This window comes from Anolis sagrei, chromosome 5 (assembly GCF_037176765.1).
Source record: "Anolis sagrei isolate rAnoSag1 chromosome 5, rAnoSag1.mat, whole genome shotgun sequence".
Lineage (NCBI taxonomy): Eukaryota > Metazoa > Chordata > Lepidosauria > Squamata > Dactyloidae > Anolis > Anolis sagrei.
The window spans coordinates 125,491,393-125,519,218 of record NC_090025.1 but is presented as its reverse complement, the minus strand read 5'-3'; the positions used below and the strand labels follow the sequence as shown (position 1 = coordinate 125,519,218).

General features: G+C 40.3%; 1 non-coding gene across 1 annotated transcript; it reads right to left on the bottom strand.

Moving 5' to 3' along the window:
- Window positions 1-262: 262 nt before the first annotated feature.
- On the bottom strand, window positions 263-366 carry LOC132777396 (U6 spliceosomal RNA). Its single transcript, XR_009631679.2, has one exon. It is a non-coding gene; the product is annotated as a U6 spliceosomal RNA (small nuclear RNA).
- Between the last annotated feature and the right edge of the window lie 27,460 nt (window positions 367-27,826).

Sequence of the window (27,826 nt, the reverse complement as noted above, 5' to 3'; positions counted from 1 at the left end):
AGAGTGGTAAATGTATTATACCATTGTAGTGAGTTTCACCACAATAGCTGTAAAAATGAGGGAGAAAGGGAGCCCCTGAAATTTCCCCAATTATAGTAATTATGAGCAATTACTATAATGAAACATTAACAATTTTTTTACTCTCGTTATAGTAACAATTTTTCACTAACTATAGTTTAGAAACACTTTAGAACTGAAATGCTAGTACACCACCACCACCACCCCCCCCCCCCTGTTTTGCAATGACTTTTGAACCATTTTAATGGATTGCACAATACTCATGAATTTGCAAGTCATTTTTGCACAGAGGTCCATGCTAATCTTCTCTGTATAATTTCAATGTCTGTATATGTGCTGTTGAAACATTCCATGTTTTGATGATGATTGGAAAAATAAAACCATTTTTTCAACACCCTAAGGCTTTATCTCTTCTCTCCATTGGGTTTTACCTGTCTCCATTGCTTTTTGCATATTTATGAACACCCGAACCCTTAGGTCCAGAGTAGTGACACAACATATGTAGCAAAACAGGAAGGTTAAAATTAATTGCTGTACTACAAAGATTTAACTTTGCAGAGGGCATTTCAAAGCCACTCAGACTTGTGACTAGTATTAGGGTTAATGAGTGTAGCCTTAATAGGTCACTCCACTGAAGTCTAATGACTGGTAATCACCAACAATGTAATTAAATAAGGGTTACACCAGACATTTATTAAGCAGACAAGAATTCCTAGGCCATTGAATAAGGTACTGTTACTAATTGCCACCTTCTTTACTATTTTAATAGGATGCTAATAGCTAGAACAACAAATGCCAAACCCTGTCTCCTTTCTGGTAACAGATATGAATCCTATAGCAGCAGTGCGTCAAGACTTTTTCTTTCTGTAAAAAAGATATGTATGTGTTAGTTTTGAGTTAAGATACTTACAGATCCCCAAAGGCACAGCATTCATTAACATGCTAACCACTTTCCCAAGTAGGACATCCACGCTGTCACACCCACGCATCAAGATGTGGAAAAACGCTGGCCATTAAAATATGCTCCAAGGTGCTATCGCTAGTTCTTGTGGGTCAAAGGATTCAATTTTTATGCACATAATTCAACATCCCCTTAAAGCTTTTGTTCCTTGTACAAGTTCAAAGAAGCGTTTTCATATGGTTCTGCGATTCAAAGGATTTTTAAAGCTCAAAATCAAAACCGATCCTTGAAGCAGTCATTCCCATTGAACATAACCAAGCTTCTTCTGACAGTTAGAGAAGAGCACAATTTTCCAGTTGGCATTGCACGTATATTAAGACAGAAGCACCAATGAGTCCAGTAAATGTGTCACAGCTGTAATGATTACTTTCATACTAAAATGGAGAGAAGGGATGCAAGGATGTGCTAGAATGAAATACATCTGAAAACTTGCTATGCACCATGAAGTCCACAATTTCAGCTAGTCCTTGAGCCATTGACTCAATTGTATACCTATATGATGACTCACCAATCAATGCCAGCCTCTGTTGTCCTGATAACCTAAATCCTGCCCTTAGAAAGATGTTGTGCTGTCATACCCAAGCTGCTTTTAAGGTCTCTTTGGCATTAACATGTCTTAACTCTCTGTCAGCTTTGGGAATGCTGGGTTGCCTTCTTTTGGAACAAGGAACCCCACAGAATTAATGTCCACACTGTTGCTTTGAGGTCATGATTTATTAACAGATCTTGGGTCTACCTCCATCCAGGCACTAGCTTGATTTCCCCACAACACAGTTGCTATTTAAACTTAAAAGGTAATTTAATGATTCTGAAGCTACCAGACATGGATGTTTCTGAGAATAGATGACAATTTTCCCTGCTTTCGGTTTCTGGTTTAGGGGCCTCTGAGGCACTCAATACCCACTCGTTTAACTAATTTGTTGAAGTACTGGTTGTCTTTGTTAACTGGTCTGAAGTAACTGGTTGTAAGTAATATAAGTGATTATAATTACAACTGGTTATGAAGTACAACTGTTTATGAAGTACAACTTGTTATATAGTATTGACTGGTTATATAGTATTGACTTGAAATGGCTTGTCCAAGCCTAAAACTTTGGGACCAACTGAAGACACGTCCTACTTCAAGGATTCCCTCGTGGTCTATGATCTAAAATGGCTACCTCGGGCAAAGGGGCATGGCCAACTAACTGACACAAGTGGCTCCTTTTTCCTGAGGCAAAGGGCAAACAAAATGGCTGACACAAATCAGGAAGGGTTTTCCTAAACTCCATCCTCATAAAAACTAACATAAAGGTAGCTGCTCTAAAACTATGGGCAAGGAAGCCACGCAAAGGGATGTATTGTGTATTGTGTAAAACGAGAGGGAAAGTTAATAAAATATATAAAGCACCAATTGGTTTTTGGCAAATGGATCAGACTGCGGAGGTGGTACCTGATGTTTTTGCTTATCTTCTAAAACCTGGCTCTGAAGAAGCATTCATGGAAACAGCTAATATTTGTGATTTCTGAGATCACATCAGACCACAGGATCTATTTCATTCTGATCTAGCAGATTTTGATTAGAAATGGCAGTGCAGAAACCAGGGTTTTGATCCAGAAACACGTCCAATTAAAGCCTACTGGAATTTAATCGTCTCTTAGTTTTCAAATGTAATTAGCTACCAAAAGCATTTGGGTGAGACACACTTTAGCTATGCTCAGAATCTTAGGGACACCTTTGGCTTTCATGTGTGTGATTCTTTTGCTTTCAAAAGAGCCTTTCTCACCCTGATGGAGCTGGGGGGGAGGAAGATTTTTGCTACCTCCACCACGGAAGAGGTAGGTCCAAAAGTAGTCCCTCAGGGACTACTTTTGGGGAGGGCTGAGCCAGGCCCGTAGCCAGGATTTCATTTCGGGGGGGGGGGGCTAAAAAATTTTCAGGGGGGGTTTCGGGGGGGGCTGAGTTTCGGGGGGGGGGGGCTGAGTCTGAGTGAAAGAGGGTCTAGCCTAGCAAACCTTTTGTATCATTACCCCAATACCCCCATACATATGGGATATATTGAGAATGGTGATCAAATCATGATATTAATAAACATAACAGTTTAAATAATGCACCAGTAAGGCCTTTTCACGAACCACCATGAGAATTTCAGGGGGGGCTGAAGCCCCCCGAGCCCCCCCCCCCCCGGCTACATGCCTGGGCTGAGCCACAGCAGGCAAATTGCCCTCATCAGTTCCAGAGCAAACGGCAACCCGACCCTTTCGCCCATTAACAATATAACTGAGGTGGTCACCCTTGGGGGCCAGGTAAGAACTTTCGCCTTCCTAATTTCAAGGGGGGGGGGGCAATTACCTACCCTATACTGTTCCAGCAGGGCAAATTGGGAGGTAAGGGCCATTAAATAGGCATACCCAGAAGCAGCAAAGGAATTGAATTCAGTACACAACCAAGACACCCATTTTGGTTGGCATTTTGGTAGGAAGGAAGTCCTGGGAGAAGGTCCGTAAGTATGCTGCCTGGAGGCTCCTCTCGGGCCCATTCCCCCGATGGCACAAGGGTCCTGCGGTGCCATCCTGCATGGCTAGGGTCTCTGCACAGCCACAGGTCTCTGCGGTGCCATCCTGCATAGTCTTCACAGGAGGGGGTGGGGGTCCTTGATTGTGGCCTTGCCGGGCTCCATCCTCCCCCACCCCCACTTCCTTAGCTATGACCATGGCCAATCCATTGTTTGCCGCAGCTCCTGCGGTGCCATCCACCCCCACCCCCTGCTTCTTTGGGGGGGGGGGGGGTTGACTTTAATAAAAGTTGCCCTTAGTTAACCCATTCATGTGTGTTGCCTCTTCATTTGCAGGGATTGTGCGGCAAAATGTAAACGTGTGTATCTCTCCTATGAAATCACATTGGAAAGTGTCCTTAGTTTCCAAATTGGTATATGAACTGTGGGAATGGAGCTATTGCATAGAATGCCTCAAGCCAAAGTCTCTTTGGACACACACAAATAGGTATGTATATCTACGAATCTCAATGTGAAGTATTTCAGTCCCTACTAGGCAAAATTTAGAGTACTCTATAATTGTATTCACAACTGAATGACTCATACTTTGAGATGTGCTTACACATTAAACACATGTTGAGGTGAGATGCACCTAAGGTTGGGAATCACAGTGCCCGAGACAGATGTTCCAGGACTGAAATTCCTAGCATCCCTCACCACTGGGTGCACTAAGTGGGATTACTAGGTTTTCTAGTAAACCTTCTGGCATCTGTTTAGTGCTGAAAACTTAATCTTAGCTTTGAACTATGTCCATTCATAGTCAAGCCAAGCATCTGCCAACATGGTATTTTCTGAACTTGGCTACTTCCCTTCTTCCTGGAAAGCTACCCTACAACAAGCCTGTAGGATTTTTTTTCCTTTGCCCAGCCAGCTTTGTGGCTCAGAGATTAACACTGCTTCAGTGGGAAATCAATTTTCTGCTAGCCTTGCGTTGGCTCAAAGATAAGAGAGACCTACTGTGGCCAATGAATGGCTGACTTTCTAGAAGGGAGGTGAACTGCAGAAATTTAGAAAATCTGATCCAACTTTCCAGACACCTTTTGCTATTTTCTATTTCTCCAATCAACTTTTTTGCCTTTTTTTGTGTTCTGGATCCTATAATCTTTTAGGTTTTGTCATTTTCTTGTTTAACTATTGCCCCTTTTTCCTTCATTCCTCTTTTTTAGTTTTTCTTTTTGATGTTATAGATTTTAGTTCCAAAGTGAATCCAAAAGAGTACAACATATTTTAGCTAAGAATTCATGTCAGTCAGCTTATCAATATTTTATCTAAAGATCATTCCGCTCCTGCTTTTGTTTTGTTTTTTTCCCACCATCTTAAGATTTTTATTTTTTCAATGTTAATGAATACAGTAATCCATAATTACAGTAGAAATACTGCTATTAATGGTATGGGTGAGGTTATTAAAACAAATCTCAATCATTTCATTGATGTATTTGCTATAATGATATAATGATATTTTTGCTATTTTTTATTCTCAGCAGTTCGGATGGTTTTCAGCAACTAGCAGGTGGGTCAACTTGTGTCTGAATTTGGACCCATTCTGGGTCCAAATTCTCCAAAGCCTCTCTTGAGGAAGGAAGACTCCACTTGCCACTGAACTTGAATGCCTACTATATGAATCTACCTGTCAGTACTTAACATCGTCAGTGCTTAACATGATACATTAAACACATCTGCCCGTGGACTTTGCTACTCTGCTGCTGGAACACATTTCACCACACTAAAACACTGGATGTGGCTCTTAATGAGACATGTTGCATTATCACAGGATTTCTATGCCCTATACCACTGGAGAAATTATACTGTTTAGCCAGTATTGCACCACCTGACATCTGCCGGGAAGTAGCAGCCAACAATGAAAGGGCCAAGGTAGTGACATCTCCGGCCCATCCCCTGTTCGGATATCAGCCATCACACCAACACCTTAAATCAAGAAATAGTTTTCTAAAATCTACAGAGACACTCGCTGGAACACCCCAGCAAGCGAGAGTCCAAAAGTGGCCAGCTAAAACCTGGAACCTCAAGCCATGACTAATATCGAATGAGGGACTCCCCCCTGGACACACAGGAGACTGGGTGACTCTGAAGGCACCAAAAAGACTGTTCTCTGGCACCACGAGATACAGAGCCAACCTTAAGAAATGGGGCCATGAAGTGGAGTCCACAACATCAAGTGTGGAGAAGAGCAAACCACAGACCACCTATTACAATGCAGTTTGAGCCTTGCCACATGCACAATGGAGGACCTTCTCACAGCAAAACCAGAGGCACTCCAAGTGGCCAGCTACTGGTCAAAGGACATTTAGTAGAATGCCAGGTTTTAAAACTCTGTGTTTCTTGAAATACATTACAATTGTACCCTCGGTTTGCTTCTGATACAATAAATAAATAAGTGCTTAATATTCAGTCACAGTTTTGCACAACAAAGAAATACAATCTGGGATAAAAGGGGGAGGAATAGCTTTTCAGCTGCTAGTGCCAAATGGATCATAGAACAAATTTGGCCACTATTCTTGACTACAATTCATTGCTTCCCACCCCACCCCCAATTTAGTGTAGTGTTATCTGCATAATATAGTGCTGCACATTAATAATATTTATGCTCTACAAACTTTCCCTCCATATATGCCCAAATAGGTACATGAATCTAGGCATCAACCATTATACTGTCATTTGACTAGTGTGACCTAAAAAACTGATTCAATTGAAGACCATGTTTACATATAGACAAAATGGCAAGATAGATGAGATAAAAGAAAATGGTGATTTTCAGACAGTCAAGGCTTGCAAGACAGTGTTATAATGCAGACTATGCAAAAAATGAAATCTGAAATCATTCAGTGCATGGATCATTTTATTTCAATGAGAACAAATACAAAATAAAACCTAAATGTACCAGGAAAGGTGATTAAGTTATCTGCACAAAAATACAAGTGAATTACAGTCAGTCCTCTACATTCACAAGAGTTAGGGGCACAAGAACTCCTTGAAACTGAAAAAAATGCAAACAAAGAAATTACTGGATTGCTGTGAGTTTTCCGGGCTGTATGGTCATGTTCCAGAAGCATTCTCTCCTGATGTTTCACCCACATCTATGGCAGGTATCCTCAGAGGTTGTGAGGTCTGTTGGAAACTAGACAAGTGAAAGTTATATATCTGTGGAATGTCCAGGGTGGGAGAAATAACTCTTGTCTGCTTTTTTAAATTATGAGAACACCTCTTTAGAAATGTTTAGTCTTCCAGCAGGACACTGTAATCAATTTCCACTGGAAGCTAAACATATAATCTCTTTGGGGGACCTGGAGCAGTGGTTCTCAATCTGTGGGCTGCAGCCCAGCAGTGGGCCATGAGAACGAAAATCCGGTCCGTGAACCTCCTTCCTCTTTATGTATTTTATTTTATTTATATTATTTCCATTCCTTTCTGCAGAGCTAACCAACCCTGCCTCTTTTGGTACAAATGTTGGAGAGTGGTCCCTGGTCAAAGTGGTCCCCGTTCAATGGTTCCTGGTCAAAGTGGGCCCTGGTTAAAGTGGGCCCCATTCAAGTGGGACCTGATCATGTGGGCCCTGTTCAAGTGGGCCCTGGTCAAAAAAAAAGTTGAGAACATCTGACCTAGAGATACCCAGAGTGTGTAAGCTGTAGAAATCTCTAGGGCTGCATCCACACTGCCCTATATTCCAGGATTTGATCTCAAATTATCTGCTCCTCCCAGATTATCTAGCACTGGACTTGCATAATCCAGTTCAAATCAGATAATCTGGGATCAGATCCTGGGATATGGGGCAGCGTAGATCCAGCCTGAGTCTTCCAACCTGACTGGATGAAATTGACCATGAAGTTACACTGAAAAACCTAGAAATTAAAATCAATTCCACAAGTCAAAACCACAAATGTGGAGGGTGGGCTGTACAATACACTGGCCTTTGCAGGTTGTTGTGAATCTACAGTGATACTGCATGCCATGACCCAAGGTAATTTTCATCCATGTTAATAATTTTAAAAGTTCAAATGGGAAGAATAGATTAGGAAAAAGGAGTTAATGCAGAGGTTCTTGTGAGTTTTTTTCGGGCTATAGAGCCATGTTCTAGAGGCATTTCTCCTGACGTTTTGCCTGCATCTATGGCAAGCATCCTCAGAGGTTGAGAAGGTCTGTTGGAAGTAGGAAAAATACAGAGGGTCGTTCCACACTACCCTATATCTCAGGATCTGGTCCCGGATTATCTATTTATCCCAGATGATCTGGCAGTGTAGACTCATATAATCCAGTTCAAAGCATATGGGATCAGATCCTGAGATATAGGGCAGTGTAGATCCAGCCAGAAAGGAGAAGGGGTATTATAGAAACACATTCAAGACCTACCAATGATTTATTGGATTTAAGTGATTATTATATCCCAAGAATTCATAATACAGACAGCTGTATTCATCCATGCCTTTCCTTTTTCTTTCTTTCTTTCTCTTTCTCTCAATCCCCCGCACATATGCTTAGTGTCCAGCTGGCAGCCACAGAATATGAAATGAGACTAAATGATCTAAAGATAGTAGAAAAGTAAATCTGCAGTCCTATGTGTGCTTACCTGGAAATATGTCTTACTAAAATCCTGTACAGGACTGTACTTAGAATTCAGTTATAAATGTCAAATCCTATATTAAAATATAATTAGTGGAAGGTGTTTGAGGAGCTTTAATTTAGCCCTTGGATATACTTATACATAAATGTTAATCTTCTATTTCCTTTAGCAAATATCTCAGCCACTCAAATGAAGATTAATTTTTTATATCTGAAAACAAAATGGCACCCTCTGCACACATTCAGTTTTTGATCAAGGCATTAAATTTCTCAGAAGGCATGCATGATATCAAAAAGTACCCAAAACAGGAACTGTTCAGATATAGTTCAAGAATCTCTTTTCTTCCGGCTGGAAATATGAGAGTAGAACTGTGATAACACTGGCCAACGGGAAAAATGGAGGCATGGTTTGCACTCAGTTATACACAGCCTACAAACCTTCAGATTATAGGTATGACATATAGGAACACTTTTGAAGACTGTTTGGAAACAAAAGTTAATGAAGGATGTTGGATAAGTAATTGGAGCTTGGTGCTGTGACCACAAAATAATAATAATAATAATAATAATAATAATAATAATAATAATAACAACAACTTTATTTTTATTCTCCCCTTCTCCCCTAGGGGACTCAGAGCACATTACAGCATTTGCATACATAGGCAAACATTCAATAGCTTTACAGTCACGTACAACGAAGATACACAAACACAAACAAAGGCAAAGGATAACTGTGAGTTTTCTGGGCTATATAGCTATGTTCCAGAAGGATTCTCTCCTGACATTTCCCAAATCTATGGCAGGCATCCTAGGAGATTGAGGAGTCTGTTGGAAATGAAGTTAATGAGATGTATATATCTGTGAAATGTCCAGGGTGGGGAAAAGAACTCTGCTTGAGGTACATGTGAATGTTGCAATTTGCAACCTTGATTAGCATGTAATGGTCAAGATTGATTCTTGTCTGGAATTCCCCTGCTTTTTGAGTCTTGCTCTTTATTTACTGTTCTGATTTTAGAGAACACAGAAATGCTGAACTACTCTAACAACTACCACGTCAGACTACACAGAGAAGCCATTGAAATTCACAAGCATGTGGACAATTTCAACAAAAGGGGAAAACAATGAAGATGAACAAAATCTGGCTACCAGTATTTTTTTTAAAAAACTCTAAAATCAGGACAGTAAATAAAGAGCAAGACTCAAAAAGCAGGGGAATTCCAGATAAGAATCAATCAGGGCCAACTAAAACTTCCCGACAAAGGATTCCCCCACGCAGCAACCAGCCAGAACTTGAAACTGCAAGCCATTCAATGCTAATCAAAGTGGCAAATTGCAACATTCACACGTACCTCAAGCAGACAAGAGTTCTTTCTCCCACCCTGGACATTCCGCAGATATATAAATCTCACTTACTTTGTTTCCAACAGACTCCTCAACCTCTGAGGATGCCTGCCATAGACTTGTGTGAAATGTCTGGAGAGAATGCTTCTGGAACATGGCCATACAGCCTGGAAAACTCACAGCAACTCATTGATCTGGCCATGAAAGCCTTCGCCAACACAAAGACAAAGGCTTCTCCTTTCATTTCCAGCTTCTGGAGGCAGTGCTCAGCTCTGGTTCTGAGGAGGTGCTTTTCTCAATTTCCAAGCTGAGGAACCTGTGTTATAATAATAATGTAATAAAACTTTATTTATATTCCTCCCTAGCTCCCTGGAAGGACTCAGGGTGGATTCCAAACATGAAAGGCAAACATTCAGTAACAAAATACAACAATGCATCCATTGTAACGAGATTTAGCAACTCAAGATATAAATACAAATTATGATTTAACAACTAAAATGAAATAAAAAACACAGCCTGTTATATCAGACATAAGACAAAACATCAAACATCAAACAGAAGCATTAATTTCCCAGTTCCTTGGGGGCAAATAGATTGATCATTTCTCAAGATATCTATTGAGCTGGTGGAGCAAACAGGGCACAGATATGGATAGTATTACCAACTACTCCTCCTCCTCGTGGTCACCTTCTGGTTGTGTGACTGGCAAGATTGCTTGGAGCGTCTCTTTGCCTCCCCCCCCCCCCAATGTGGTACCTATTTATGTACTCTGCATGTCTTTGAACTGCTTCGTTCACAGGAGCTGGAGCTGACAGGCAGGAGCTACCCTGTCTCATGGATTCAAACTACCAACCTTCAGGTCAGCAGTTCAGTAGCACAAGGGTTTAACCCATTGCACCACTGCAGCCCCCTCCAATCAACATTTATTGTACATTTCCGATAGGAGAAATATTGAAGAGAAACAAAATAATTTTAGCCATTGCAATTCAGTCACCACATGCCACCTTTGAAAGGCTTTTTAGGGTTTCAGCAGGTGAAATTTATTTATTTTATTTATTTCTCGCACTTCTACCCTGCTCTTCTCAACCCCCGAGGGGGGACTCAGGGCGGCTTACAAAAAGGCACAATTCGATGCCAGCACAACAACAAGGTAAAAAATAAAACATATATAAACAGTAATTAAAACAATTAAAACAATCCATTATGCATCACAGTCCCTAAAACCAATCTAGTGATCAACGTTTACCAGCTCAGAGTCCGTAAATTCAATTCCACATTGTCCAATCCATCAATTCTAGTCGTTGCTTGTCCTTTGTCTATCCACCAGATTACCCGAAGGCCTGGTCCCAAATCCATGTTTTTAATTTCCTTCGAAAAGAGAGGAGGGATGTCGATGACCTAATTTCCCCGGGGAGTGAGTTCCACAGGTGAGGGGGCACCACCGAGAAGGCCCTGCTCCTCGTCCCCACCAACCTCACTTGTGATAGAGGTGGGGCCGAGAGCAGGGCCTCCCCATAAGATCTTAAACTCCGAGGCGGGATGTAGAAGGAGATGCGTTTGGATAGATACGCTGGGCCGGAACCGTATAGGGTTTTGTAGGTCAAAACCAGCACTTTGAATTGTGCTCGGAACTGTGCTTTGATTTGTACTCTTTCCCCCACCCACACCTCCCCAGCAGAAAATGGCTTTCAGATATATAGTGGTTGAATGTTTCATTAAAACATTAATCTGCAGGTTGAAGACATAACATTTAAAAGTACTGCACAGTCTATTTAAAAAACATTAATTCAATTAAAGCAAATGTGATGTTTTAAAGAAATGGTGTGTATTCAAGGAAATTAATTTAATTTGTCATTTGTCTTTGCAAAATATGTGATCTATAGTCGTGTTAAAAACACAAAAACAGATAATTGGGCCAGGTAGAATGATTTGTTAAAGCTGTGTGCTGTGTAAGTACTTTTTTATTGTAAAAAGAATGAGCTGTTCATAGAGCTATAGAAAGGTTATTTTTTTTATATAATTCAGTGTTTAATATTTTTTTTTCTGATATGCATGTTTAATACTATGGTCAACAATCCTCTGCATAATATCATTGTGGGTTTTTTTCTGCATGCTTCCAAATGGGAGTAAAGTACAAACTGTATTTTGCATAATTCTTTATTGTGTCAAGATGCTTTTCCCCCCTTACAGTGTATTTCTTTTTATTTTTAGAATATTTTCAGAATGGAAAATCCTGTTCATCTCATTTGAAAATGTTTGTATGTAAATAATGCAAAAAATGAAAATGTGAAAAGAATACCGTAAATAATAATAAAACTTTATGTATATCCCACCACCATCTCCCAAAAGGGACTTGGGCAACTTACAAGACATTGCAATGCAGTATATAACATAAACAATAAAAGGTTTTCTCCTGACATTAAGGTTTTCTCCTGACATTAAGTCTAGTCATGTCCGACCCCTGGGTGTGGTGCTCATCTCCATTTCTAAGCCAAAGAGGCAGTGTTGTCCGTAGACACCTCCAAGGTCATGTGGCTGGCATGACTACATGGAGTGTCATTACCTTCCCACTGGAGCGGTACCTATTGGTCTGCTCACATTTGCATGTTTTCGAACTGCTAGGTTGGCAGAAGCTGGGGTTGATAGCAGAAGCTCACACCACTCCTCAGATTCAAACCTGTGACCTTTCGGTCAGCAAGCTCAGCAGCTCAGCAGTTTAACCCACTGCACCACCAGGGGCTCCAACATAAATGATACATGAGTATATCCCATAAAAATATAAAATAAATGTCTTTTTATTTGTCATTTTGATCATCACTACCTTTGCCTTTGAAATATAGCATCAGTTTGTGGTTGGCTAGACTTGTGTCTGCCTGGCATACCCATAAAAATCCTCTTTTTCTGAATTGTAAAAACAAAAATCAGAGTTTCTTGCCAAGCTGACACCACTAATCTTTACATGTAATCTTCTTCCCATACTGACCCAAGACAGCATCATAACTTTATACAGTCTCCTTACATGTTTTCTATTTATATTCATTGTTTTGTACACTTTTCCTCCTTTTTCTTCTACAAAGCCTTTTCAGTTGTTAAATAGAAGATCTGTCTTTTTCCTTGACAGGGCTGTGGTTTCCTGTCATGGCTAATAAAACCATATAGTATACCTTATTTAACAAATTCAGTGTGTCCCTGGGCATGACTTTTAACAGAAAATTTGCTACCGAAGGCAGAAAGCACATGGAAAGAATGGGAATGTGGCTAACCACAAAAAAAGAAGAGCAGTTCAATGTGTTTCAGCAAACTTTGTATCCAAACCTAAGACACAGTAGTCCTTTGGTGTCTACTAGGGTTTGGTTCCAGAACAACCCACAGATAGCAACATTTGTGGATGCTCAAATCCCATTGTGTACACTAGTATAATAAGCTGGTGTCCCTTATGTAAAATGGCAAAACCCAAGTTTACTTTTGGGACATACACACAGATATGTGTGTGTGTGCCTTATCTCTCTATCTGTATCTGTATCTTCTATACACATAATAAAAGTTATAATCTGTATGCATGTATGTGGCAAAGGTGTCCATTTACATAGACAGGTGCCCACCCCCACAAACAGCTACAACTCCCAGTGCTGAGGAGCCACCAATGGCCCTCCCTCCAAAGAATATTGAAGGTTGTAGCAAGCGCCATGAACATATCCTAGAGCCCTGCCAATGTCCTCCACAAATACCCACCACCCAAGTGAAGGCTTTCATACGGGACAATTTCATCCAAGATATTATGTTTTTCCTCCACCAAAGACATTTCCCGGTGTTCTTTTCTCTTTCAATTGGTGTGGAATTTGTATGACCCTACCCAGAGAGGAACTGATCAGTAACTGAACATCCTGGAACTACAATCTCAACAGAATGGAGGTTGTAGTTCACTCTGCATCAAGACACAGCACTGTGACTCTCACTGACAATGGACCTGGGCCACATTTGGCACACAGAACCCCCATGACCAACAGAACATACTGGAGGGATTTGGGAGGCAATTGGCTGTGACATTTGGGAGTTGTTGATACTGGGATTTATAGTTTACCTACAATATAAAATCCTGGGCAACGCCAAGTACCCAAGCTAGTCCATAATAAATGTAAAAATATGCATGTGTGTATGTGATAGGGATGGCCACTTCCACAAACAGGCTCCCACTTCCACAAACAGCTTTAACCCACAGTGCTGAGGAGCCAGCAAAACCCTCCCTCCAATGACATTACAGGTTAGAGCAAGCACATGAACATGTAGCCCAACCCTTGCCAATGTCCTCCCCAAACACCATATTGCCCACCACCCAAGGAATGCTTTCATTCGGGGACTATTTCATCCTAGATTTTACATGTTTCCTCCACCACAGACATTCCAGTGTTTCTTACTCAATTAGTGTGGAATTTGCATGACCCCCCCTGCTGCCTCTCCCTTAATCCTTTCTTACTATTTTCAACCCTGTCTGCACAACAAACAGAGCAAAGCTAATTAGTCGGTAAACATACCGGAGAAGTTTGGGGGATTGACTCCACATGATGGAAGCTGTAGTTCACCCTGCATCAGGTCAGAGCACTGTGACTCCCACTGACAATGGACCTGGACCACATTTGGCACACACAACCCCCATGACCAAAGAAAAATACTGGAGAGGGGTTTTTTTTGGGGGGGGGGGAGGGAATTCACCTTGATTTATAGCCATTGTAGGTACTGAGATTTATAGTCCACCTGCAATCAAAGAGCACTCTTGACCTCACTAACGATGACTCTGATCTTAACTTGGCACACAGAACTACTATGACCAACTGAAAATACTAGAGGGGTTGGGGGGGGGGGTGACCTTCATTTCTTGAAGCTGTAGTTCACTTACATCCAGAGACCACCACCGATGACAGATCTGGACCAAACTTGGCACACAGAATTCCTATGACCAGCTGAACCTACCAGAGGGATTTGAGGAGACTGACCCACCAGTGGGAGCTGTAGTTTATCTTGCAGCCAGAGATCACATTGAACTCCACTAATGATGCATCTAGAGCAAACTTGCCCAACATGACAAACTTTAACTGCTGATGGAGTTTCAGAGGGTTGACCTGTGCATTGTAGTTCACACATAACCTTATGCATTTTGTAAAATAAAAAAATGACATTTTCAAATAATCCAGGCAATATATGTATATGTGTGTGTGTATGTGTGTGTGATATATATATATTCAAACTGTGGATAATTGAATACATGGATACAGAATCCATGGGTATGGAGGAGCAGTTGTATGTACTTGTGAACTGAAATAATCAGGTCAAATAAGCGTAGTATAAGTAAACAAAATATTCTGGGCATTCTAGAGTTCATTGCACACACACACACCCTCCCCAAATGCATCAAGAGAAACTTTACCTTTCACCAGTCTCCATCTGTCTTATGATTTCATTTTTGTGGCGAAACCTGCTTTTATTTTAACATACTGTGTAGATCTGTGAAACAGACTTATCTGCTTTGCCATTTTCTCTCAATCTTGCTAAGGGAGGGTTTCTGGAGGCAGCTTGCATGCAGGCACACACAGCTACAACAGAATTGGCTAGTGTAGAATTTTGCTCCTTCCTGTCTCACGTTTTATTGCATTATTTACTGCAGAGATAACTGGTCAATGAAAATCTGGATTGCTCTAGCCCTCATTCACCATTCTCTCCTTACTGATTTTGCTATATAAAAAAGTTCCCTCTAGACAGAGACCAAAGGACAAAAAAAAAAAATAACTGAACAGGTCTAAGAAGGCTTTGTAAAAAGGCTCTTTACTGTCATTGATATGAAGCATGTCTGAGCTATGATTCTGGAAATCAGGGTTCAAATTGTGTTGTCAAAGGCTTTCATGGCTGGAATCACTGGGTTGCTGTGAGTTTTCCGGGCTGTATGACCATGTTCCAGAAACATTCTCTCCTGATGTTTCACCAACATCTATGGTAAGCATCCTGAGGTTGTGAGGTCTGATCTCACAACCTTTGAGAATGTCTGCCATAAATGTGGGTGAGACATCAAGAAAGAATGCTTCTGGAACATTGCCATACAGCCCGGAAAACTCACAGTAATCCAGGGTTCAAATTCCCATTCAGCCACAGAAACCCACTAAGTGACCTTGGGCAAAGTCACAATTTCTCAAGGCACTGGGAAAAAAACTCCTCTGGATGCATATTGCCAAGAAAAAAAAACCTGTAATGGGTTCACCTTAGTATTACCAGCAGTCAAAAAATGACTTTAAGGCATACAAGAAATTTATTTGCAATAGTGTACTTAACCTCCCTGTCTAGAGATTTCTCTGCTGCCACTGGGTAACTGTTACGAGACTGATTCCATCAACCTAGTTCCAACCTTCATATATCATAAATGACCCCCCTTTTTGGTACTCAGGCTTAGATGTAATTCATCTGGTCCTAGAGACATAAATTCATTTAGAGTAGCCATTCATTCATGTACTACCTCTTTGCCTATTCTATGTTATATTCACCTGACTGCATTGTCTCTCTATTTTCCCCAGGTTGAATAGTGTTTTCGGAAAAAGATAGTAGCCAATACCAGTAATGTGATTTAGTATGTCATTGTATATACTGTAATGAGAATGTAACATTTTTTTTATTTACAGTATTTATATTTTGCCCTTTTCACCCCAAAGTGGATTCAGAGCAGAACACAAAACACATATACAGCAAACATTCAATACTGTTATACACTGACAAGACAGTGGACTGTACATACATAGAGATATATATAGGCTTTCCCATCTTCTGCATCTTAGAGGCTGTGTCTCAGTTCTGATCATGGAGAGTGCTGTTGCTCCACTTTTCCCTGCCGAACAGCTTTGTTCATAAATTTCCTCCTTGATTTGAATCATTGGTATTTTTCTAGCATTTTCTTATGGGTGCCTAAACTACATCCCCACTTAAGCAGTACCTATTTTTCTACTCACATTATTGTTTTCAAAACTGCTAGGTAGACTGAAGCTGGGTAAAAGACCAGGAGCTCACCCTGACCCAGGCTTTGAACTGTCAACATTTCGGATGGCAAGATTTATTGCAGCTGGCGGTTAACCTGCTGTGCTGAGGCCCAGCCACAGATTTTGGTATCCACAGGGCATCCTGGAACTAAACCTTTTACATTATTTATTTTAGTTGGTTTACATTATTCTAAACTGATTATGTTTGTGCCACTCTGTGATCTTGTGATGTGATATTTACTGACCCTTTTCCTTTTCAATTATTCAATTATTGACCATTGAATAATACCTAAATAAATGTTGTTATTAATGATGTTGAAGAGCTAATAGTGTGTTAGATATGAATGTATTTGAATCCCTATTTTAGATCCCTTTAAGAGTTTAATTACATCTCATGATAATTTTGGTATGTTTTAATTTATTTTGGGTTTGCTTTAAATTATTATCTACCTAGGGCCCTGGTTCTGAGAGAGAATGTGATATATAAATAAATTGAATGATGGATGGGAGAATATAGGATGGGATTAGGGTTGCCTGTTCAGAAACATCCCAGGATACTCTGATGATATCATAGTGATGTGCATCAAGTACTACCCACATTTATTCACACACACACACACACACACACACACACACACAGAGAGAGAGAGAGAGAGAGAGAGAGAGAGAGAGAGAGAATGAGAGCACATTTTCTGTTTTGAAATAAAACAGAAGTCTTGGGTTAAGGGAGTGTTCCCAAATCAAGGTTAGATGAGGGATTTATCCCTTTTCACTTATTTAGGGAGATAGAATAAAGAACATTAAATGTAGCCTACTTGCAAAAGGTGAGCCACAACACCCACAACAACTAGGAGGGTTGTAGGAACCTCACTAAAAACACACCCCTGCCTAGAGAGCATTTGGAATGTAGCAAGAGTTCAATTAAGATTTAAAAACTGTAGCAAGGCTCCTGTTCTACTAGGTGAACTGGAAATTTGCCCATAGCCTTTTCCACTTGCCTGGAGGCTTTGCTCACTGAAACTAGGGAATGTGCACTCTCGTCTGCCTGTAAACTGGAGATCTGATAACCCTAGGTGGTATATACCTAAATTATAAATAGCTTTCTTAAACATCTGGAGAGCCACAAATTCTCCACCTACACTTTAAATACATGTTAAGAAAGTACCCCATACAGGGGAATGGCTCCAAGAGAGTAATGCGAGGCAACTTTTCATACACTAACTAGCAGAGAGAAAACAACAATATTTCTCTTTCACACCATGGTGAAAGAGGGCAACTTCACTGAGGGATTTTGTTTGGGGTGACCTTCCAGCACTTTTACATCATTGTAACATCACTGACTCTTTAAATGGATGAAACTGACAATGACTTTTTATTGTAATTTATTGAAGAGCTGTATGTTTACATCTTATACAGTTTTAACTGCTTGACTGTAGGTTATGTGATGCTTGACTATTTGATTCATATTACCAGCCAATGACTTTTATTTCTCTTAATCTATATGTATAAATGTATGATTGTTGACTTGATGGCATTGAATGTTTGCCAATTTTATGTTTTATGCTTGGAAGCTGCTCTGCATCCCTTTGGGGGGAGAAGGCAGGTTAAAAATAAACTATTATTATTATTATTACTATTATTATTATTAGTATTATTTTACATTGTGGCAGTACCCAAGTTACAAACAAAATAGGTTTGTAGCAGAATGAAAATCACGTATAGTTCACATCTTTATATTATAATCCACACACCATATTATAATCCACACACACATATATATTATAATCCACACACCATCTTGCTAGAGAAAATATATGCCACATAGATTTATTTATTTATTTTATTTATCGTGTCAGGACAACCAGTCAAATAATATTACATTTCTAACAGAACAAAGCTAACAAACAGACAAAATACAAAATTGAGTTTGGTAGTTGATTAAATGTCCTTTGACCAGTATCTGGCCACTTGGAGTGCCTCTGGTGTTGCTGCAAGAAGGTCCTCCATTGTGCATGTGTCAGGGCTCAGGTTGCATTGCAGCAGGTGGTCTGTGGTTTGCTGTTCTCCACACTCGCATGTCATGGATTCAACTTTGTAGCCCCATTTCTGAAGGTTGGCCACATAGATGTTCAGTAAAGAATAAGTTGTTTACTCTTTGTTATGCAGAGCAACATATGTACAGTCATGTGAACAGTTCCATTGACTCACACAATGTCCTTTTAAAGAAATTCAAATGGTCCTTGAGTGTCCATGTGAAGAATATCCATCCAGCAGCTCAGAAGCAAAAAATATACTGACTTGTCTTGGCAAGCTAATGCATAGAAAACCGAAATATATAACTATTGCCAAAACTCCCAGACTCAGCTAGCATCTTGGGCATAGCCCAATCAATCAGCTTCAAGCTTTGCATTTTTCATTTAACACACTTACCAACTGATTTTTACATGTTCCAACAAGATTCTGGAGGTTTGATCCTAAGTTGAATTTGTTAGTAAGTCAGAACAGGCACATTTTAAATGTGTAATTCCATTCATATAGATATAGATATTAGGGCTGGGCAACCACGGAAAAAATTGTTTCTAAACTCGATTCGTTTTAGGGGGTTTTTGCGTTTCGATTTTTAAAAGAATTCCGAAATTTTCCTTTAAAAAAGTTCAAAATGTACGAAATTTCGGAAATTACGAAACAATTACGAAACAATAACGAATCGATTCGTTAATGGCGGACGCAATTGCGCAATACGCTAAAAAAACCTCCATATGGGACAGGGGGAACTTCTGAAGCTTCCCTCTCCCTCTGTTGTTGACTGTTGGTGCGATAATTATATTTTTTTTTCACTGAGAAAACAAACAGCAACCCTAAAACTTGCACCAGACATGCGGAAATAATAACGAAACGATTTCGAAACGATTTCGAAACGATTCCGAAACGATTTCGAAACAATTACAAAATGAATTGAAAAATTCGTTTCGTTTTTTAGTTGCTCCTGAATGGTTCAATATCGCTTCGTTATAAAAAAAAATAACGAATTACGAAATTAACGAACGAAATCGCCCAGCCCTAATAGATATATAGAGATATAGATATAGATAGATAGATAGAGATATATAGATGTAGATAGATATAAAAGCTGTGGTGTTTGTTTTGATGCCTGTTCAGAAGGCCCGGGCTTGTGTTTGACCATGTCTGCTCTAGATAGATTGCATTTCTCATTAGTCATAGCCAGTGGTGAGGAATGCTGAAACTTGTACTCTAATTACATCTTATAAGTCAGAGTTTGTTCACCCCTCTCTGATACAGTTGGCCCTCCATGGATATAAATTCAAGCATCCATGGCTTTAAAAAATAATATTTTTTAAAAAAAACTTAATTTTTTCCATTTTACAGTCACATTGTATATAATGTGAGGCTGCGTGAGGAGTGCAGGCTGCATTTGTAGAGCGCTCCTGCAGTTAGTTTTTAGTTCAGAAGATTTCACTTCACTTTCTGTCCCTGTGATAACTGGATTTTGAAAAAATTGGCTTGTTGTGGAAACAAGGATTGGTACTAAAGTTTCAGTTGAGATACCTTTTCCCCATGATAACTCTTTCAAGAATGAATTTCCCTTCCTAGTGGTAGATTTTTTTCTCAGTTCCTGTTTTCTCACACCTGCTCTTAACTATGAGTCATTTGTAAGTCAGATGTTTGTAACTCAGGAACTGCCTGTATTCTAGTATGTATATCTGAAAGCATATCTGAAGCCTTTCGTTTCTCTACAAGATGTGGACTAAATGTATTCTAACAGAGAAACACTCATAGGGAGTGCTTGATCACCTTTCAATCATGTTTAGTCTTCTCCACAAGTTAAACGTTAATGCGGGTCATCACTAAATTCTCCCTGCTATGTCTTTATGGCCAGATCAGAATGAGTATGAAGTCAACACCAATTTATCTTTGCAAAAGAGTGCAAGATGGCTCTTTCAATCAGCAGAGAATTGTTTCTGAACCTTCCATAGAGCTATCCCAAATTACGCTGTCGGAATATGTCAGTATATATAAAATGATTTGCAGCTTTACCAAAAAAAATTATTACTCAGAGATGCAGCAAGCCTGATGAGGTTTCTCATGTCACGACACTGCCATTATCATTTCTGGGTAGCTATTTAAAATGTCATCTCCAAAATGTGTGAAGATGGACTTACCGGCCCTCCTCTCCTCCCAGCCTCATACTGAGAAGGTGCATCTGCCATTTCTTTCTTCAACAACCATGTGTGAAAAGGTGCATACTTCTATTCAGAAATGCTGCCATTCATTACTGCTCCTCTTCTCATCTCCACCCCGGCCCCTTCTGATTCCAATTACCTGGTTCTCTCCCGCGCTCTCTTGCCCTGCTTATTCTAAAATTGCCATTCCATCTACTGGTGAAGCTACTATTTACATGACCTCTTTCCATCATGCTGTTTACATCTCTCTGTAAATATATTTGCAATTCCCTTGGCAGCCTCTTCCCTGCACACCATGAAAGCTGCTTTTGTTGGTAATAGCATAGATCTTTGTCAGATCTCAACAGTTCCAGCCTCTTTCCTCCCCTCTGATCGTTACAGTCTCAGCCTCCTTTGCAGTGTCAGTCTCACTCAAACGAATGAAACAAAACTGAGAAGTGTTTGAGGTTTCTTATGACAAGCAAAGGTGTACAACTGAGCTGCTCTAGCAAGAGGTCACATCCTGCCAAATTGGAAACTATGTTTATTAAGTGTTTTCAGATGTTACAGAGGATGGGATACAATTTTACAGAATTTGAATACATGCATTCACTCACAAATGCCTTACATTAAAGTCGTACTGCTGTTTATGGTCATTTTATTCCTCTTATTACTAGTTATTATTACTATAATTACTAACATATTGTATTTACTAAGATGATTAATCAACATGATGAGGAACAATGATTGAGATGGTAATGAAGAGGAGGAGGAAAATGTCAAGGGTGCATTCCATTGGAGCCAATAGCTCAACAAACCAGGGGTGAGGAAACAGAAATTGAATCTCCATCATTTCAAAGTTTATTTTTCTATTTCTGGTAAATATATTATGTGAAGCTCATTCAATTCCTGAGCTCAGGTTAGGTCAGTCCTTGTGTTACTGAATATGTATCACAGGATTGTATACATTCAGTAACAGTAGAACAGACACAACAGGAGATATCATCTACTACTGTATTCAGTTTAAAGATTTACTCCCCATCTCCATAAAAACATCTCTAAAAATGGGGTGCATCTTAGAATTGTGAATGTTTTTACATACAGTGGATCTCAATTTTGGAACATCCAAATATAAAAGCATATTGAATTAAGAGCCATTGCTTGACACAGGCTTAACTTTGCCATACAAGCAGCATTTTGTATTAAGAGCTAGGGCCAGATGGAGAGCTAGTGCAAGAGTACAGGATTTTAGAGCTTCAAGGGAGCAACCTCTGTGCCTCATGCCTCGTGCTCTTGTCCACTTTGGGAAATTGCTTTCTGCGTTGCTCTTGTCTTCTTTGGGAGATTGCTGTTCACCTTCCCCTTGCATACTTTGAGGAACTTTGGGCTAGCTGATTTTGTGTGTTTTTTTATTCCTGATATGTTTGATTTCACAAAGAGAGGGAGGGAGAGAAAACAAGACAGGAAGGGAGACTGGAATGAGTACAATATGAAGAAAATGATGCTTCTGACTTTTCAGTTTATGCTTTGTACTTCTTTGTCACAACCTTGTGCTTCTACCATTTTAAAGTTGATCTTTCTTTTTTATTTTTCTATGTGAATGTATATCTATACATTATTTGTTATTTATAAAGTAGATTTTCTCATTTAAAAATATGTGACAAAAATTAGGGGGGTGTGAGGGAAGCAGAACAGATTAATTGCATTTCAATTGCAAATTCACTTTGAGATTTGAGCAATTTAAGGTAAGAGCTCAGTCACAGAACAAATTAAATTCTTAAGTCAAGTTATCACTGTGTGTATATATAAATAAAGCTTTTTCTGTTGATGATACTGAAATTTGTGTGCCGCTTACAATCAATGGCAGTGTATTCGGTTTCAGAGTCTCAAACAGAAACTTTTGTAGCTTACCCAAATTTGAGGCTTTTTGCCTACACTTTCCAACTGTTCTTGTTATCATACAGATTCAAACAACCTCTAGTTGTTTTACTGTCATACTCTCAAACTTACAGAAATAATCCATGACATTAAGGACCATCAAGCTCCCAAAGTTACAACACTGATACTTAAAGCAAAAACTACAATAATGAGTCCTCTCACAATAATAGGGAGGCAAAGTCCTACCAATAATGGTGGTGAACTAGATGACACAGAAGGAGATACTACACCTCATTAAAAGCATACATGCCACAATAATGGAATACATCAAACTATAAAGACAGGTATGCCTTAGTAACAAGAATCAAGTGCAAAATAGCATCATGGGCATTTTTTTTTTGAAAAATCACAAATTATTTGAATAAAAAAGCAGCACTGTTCAAGCTTCATTTGTTCCCCGCAGTCTTGCGTGACTCAAGTAAGTGTTTGCAATTCTTTCATGTTACACAGCTTTTAAAAACAGCCCACAGTCGACTCAAATCCATCACAATTATATTTTTCCCTACTTCTAAGAAGTAGAACTACAGCAAACTCTTGCAAGGTGCTGCCACCTATTCACAGGATAATGTAATGACAGGCTTGATTTTGTGAAATAACTTGCAACAAAGCAAATGAAAGGGAAGCAAGCTTTAATTGTTCAAGCTACCCAACAAAAATACACAGCTTTCCACTTCTTTGACAGCAAGTCATGCTTTGCTCAGCTTGTCAAAAATGTATGGTATTGTTTGTAACTGCCATACACATTGCTGGGTCTCCACACATATATGTGAAAACAGAAGTTTCTGCACTTAATGCATTTAATGTCAAAAGGTGGGGTTTTCTGGCCCTACAATAAGAAGCAAAGTAATTATTTCTGTTGGCTACCAAGTAATGTGCTTTAGTCCCACAGATAAGGGAAGATTATTGCACAGTCATTCCCAACCTGTGGTCCGTGGACCACCAGTGGTCTACAAGAACTAAAATATGGTCTGTGGCCTCACCATTACTACACTGTTGCAACAAGAGCAACTGGTCTCGCAAAACCCATTTAAATTGCCGAGGCTTATTAAATATAGTTTTCTGTGGGCAAGCAGATAGTGACTACTGGATGGCATATGTTCTGTATCAGAAACTGGAGCTGATGTGGTCTATCCAATGCTATTTTCTGAATCAGCACACTAAACCGAATCTAAAGTTGACCAAAAACTGATTCATAATCTTTTTGGTGCTAATGTTGGAGAGTGGTCCCTGGTCAAAGTGGTCCCTGGTTAAAAAAAAAAGTTTGGGAACCACTGCTGAAGACCTTGTACAGTGGCAACACCCATGAATCCATAGTATTGGACCGTGGCAGGTAAATGGTGTCAAAATGCATTAATTCTGGAATGTAGATGCCCCTTTAGCTTCTGTGACCTACAATGGTTTTACTTTCACCCATAAGGGGCATACTTCCAATGAATCAATCAGGCTGAGTTTAGAATGCCAGATCCGTCAGTGGTAAGACATCTGTCATTCAGGACTTGATCCTGGATGAGGCGGTGGATCTGGCGTGCATCACCAAGATGTGGCTGGATGAGTTGGATCCTTGCCCTTCCTGGTTAGTTAAGCTGGTCCGAGAGGGGTTGTTGGAATGGTTTGATGAGATAATAAATGCTTCATTGGGCCAGGGGAAATTCCCGTCCTGCCTTAAGCAGGCGGTGGTAAAACCTCTACTAAAGAAGACCTCCCTTGACCCAACTATATGTGACAACTACTGACCAATTTCCAACCTCCCTTTTCTGGGCAAGGTTCTAGAGTGGGTGGTTGCCTCACAGCTTCAGGGATTCCTCGATGACACCGATTATCTAGATTGTTTGCAGTCTGGCTTTCGGCCTGGGCATAGTACCGAGACGGCTTTGGTCGCCTTGGTGGATGACTTCCGCAGGGAACTAGACAAGGGAATGTGACTCTGCTTGTTCTCTTGGATAGCTCAGCGGCTTTCGATACCATCAACCATGGTATCCTTCTGGGGAGACTTGCTGGGATAGGACTTGGGGGCACGGTTTTATTGTGGTTCTGGTCCTTCCTGGAGGGTCATTCCCAGTCGGTGAAGCTGGGGGACTCCTGCTCGGACCCCTGGATATTGACCTGTGGGGTCCCGCAAGGGTCTATTCTGTCCCCCATACTGTTTGACATCTACATGAAACCACTGGGAGAGGTCATCTGGAGTTTGGGAGTATGGTGCCATCTCTACGCAGATGACACCCAACTCCACTACTCATTTCCACCAGATTCCGAGGAAGCCCTGTGGATACCAGTGCCTGGTCGCTGTGTCTGGCCACTGTGATGATCTGGATGAGGACAAACAAGCTGAGGATCAATCCTGACAAGATAGAGGTCCTCCAGGTCAGTCATCCATCTGACCGGGGTATTGTGTGGCAACCTGTGTGGGACAATGTTGCAATCCCCCTGAAGTCGCAGGTCCGCAGTTTGAGGCTCCTCCTGGATTCAGTGCTGATGCTTGATGCACAGGTGTCGGCGGTGGCTGGGAGGGCCTTTGCATAATTAAAACCCGTGTGCCAACTGTGACCATACCTCGTGAAATCTGACTTGACCATGGGGCCCATGCCATAGTTCAGTGGTTCCCAACCTGTGGGTCCCCGGATGTTTTGGCCTTCAACTCCCAGAAATCCCAACAGCTGGTAAACTGGCTAAGATTTCTGAGAGTTGTAGGCCAAAACACCTGGAGACCCACAGGTTGAGAACCACTTCCTTAGTTACCTCTAGACTGGACTACCGCAATGCACTCTACATGGGGCTACCCTTGAAGACGGCCTGGAAATTACAACTCATCCAATGCTCGGCAGCCAGATTAATAACTGAGGCGACTTACAAGGAGCTCCATTGGCTGCCATTCATTTTCCGGTCCCAATTCAAGGTACCATCTCTCCATGAACCAGCTTGAGTTCTTCGATCTTGGGGGGAGGCCCAAAGACTTGTCTTGTGGTTACAAGGGAGAGAGCCTTCTCCTCTGTGGCCCCCCGACTCTGGAACTCGTTGCTCAGAGAGGTTAGGAAAGCCAATACTTTAGAAAACTTTAAAAAATCTCAATCTCAAGACCTGACTCTGCCATTGTGCTTTTAGAGAGTAGCCAGCCTTATGCTATTGCTCCCCTCAACTCTTTTGTCCTTTGGAGTACACCTCCCCCTTGTATGAAGGCCTGTTTACTACCCCATTTCCCTATGAGCTCTCCCTTGCAAATAATCTGCTCCTTTTGTCTCACCGAGTTTTTAATCATTTTATTGTACATGTGGCCCGCTCACTGTTACTGCGTGACCGCATCTCTGTGTACGAACCCACACGATCTCTTCGTTCATCTGGAGAGGCCCTGCTCACGATCCCACCTGCATTGCAAGTGCGATTGGTGGGGACGAGGGATAGGGCTTTCTCGGTGGTGGCCCCTCAACTCTGGAACTCTCTCCCTAAGGACATCAGACAGGTCCTGTCGCTAGCAATCTTTAGGAGCTTGAAAACGTGGTTGTTCCAGTGTGCCTTCCCAGAATAAGGAAACTCCTAGCATTATGTCCCAACGCACATTATCAGAGATCTAGGATATCTGCATGGCCATCCCCCTCAAAACACTCCATCTGGTCACACCCAGCACTTTTTAATTTTAATTATTACATTTAGCCCTGCCATTGATTTTAATTGTGCCATTGTGTGTTGTTAATGTTATTGCTTCGTTTTTTGAGTTATTTTGTTGCTGTTGTTGTTATTGTTTTTACTATTGTATTTGTTTTTACTATTGTATTTGGCTCGACCTCATGTAAGCCGCACCGAGTCCTTCGGGAGATGGTAGCGGGGTACAAATAACGGATTATTATTATTATTATTATTATTATTATTATTATTGTGATTGTTCATTGCATTTTTATGTTTTATATTCATTGCTTATTGTATTCATCATGCTTTTGTATTTTATTGTGTTGTTGCTTTTTGGTTTTTATTTTATTGTATTTTACTATATTGTAATTTGCTCTTTGGCCTCGGCCTCATGTAAGCCGCTCCGAGTCTCCGCTGGGGGAAGATGGTGGTGGGGTATAAATAAAGATGATGATGATGATAATTATTGGCAGCGTTTGCACTTTGACTAAGCATCACTCTGATTTTCTCTGTATGTCATTCCTTTTCCCCTTTCCCTCTTGAACAGCCCTCCTTATTTGTGTGGTTATGTGTACCTATATGATTTTGAACTACCCTTGCTATGCACTGCCATCTTTAAAACGAAGTGAGAACTGGAATCAACAATTAGTGAGATAAAGCATGAAAAATATTTGCTTTCTTTACCTATTTCCATCAAAGTATTTGCGAACGGGAAGGTAACATTCTAGTCCCAAATATTTAGTGATATAGCTACCAAATTACAAGGCAGGTTTTTTAAAAAAGTTAAATCCATTCTGCTATATGAACCAATAGAAACATATTTCAAAAATCAGATAAAAAAGAAACAATTATTTGATGGTTTCTGGATAATCCTGTCCCTTGATCTTATCAGTGTCATGGGAAACTAAGAAAACATACTGTAATCTTTCATCAAACTATGAGATAGGACTGAAAAGAAAATGATAATAATTTTTAAATTTTAATACACACTAGGAATAAACTTTACCCTTTTAAGGTCATACTACATGAGAGATATTGTTCCTTAAACAAGAGGTTTAATTTGCTGTGCATCAATTCAGCTCTCCATACAGCTGAAAAGAATACTAATATGCACGTTGTAAAGCGGGGCACCTGTGTAGTATTATTTATGTCAGACTGGCATACAAACATTAATCAACCATGGTTATTAAAGAAGCATGTATCAGCTACACTCTCTTGGCGTAATGTGCTTCAGGGGTTGGAAGAACCATCAGCATGCCCATGAGCATTTCTTGAGGAAGAATGTGGGTGGGGGTTAAAAAGAAGAGCTGAATAATATAGTTTAGAGAATATGGATTAGGCCAGGATTAGTGGTCTTGATCCTATGCCCTAGAAATCACTGGGTTATACTATTATAAGCCAAGGAAATTTTCTTTGTTAGCAGGGTTTGCATCAGGGCAAATGCCCTTTGTCTGGCAAATGAACAATTTCCATCAGGTCAGAGCAGCTCATTGAACTTCACACTGACAATGCACTTTGAAGTATTTTGTTATTCTATACTTTTTAGATTGTATTGTTGGATTACAAACCTCTATTTGAAAAAGAGTAAAGAGCAAGGGATTGGATCTAGGCTTAGGCCCCTTCCACACAGCCCCAATATCCCAGGAA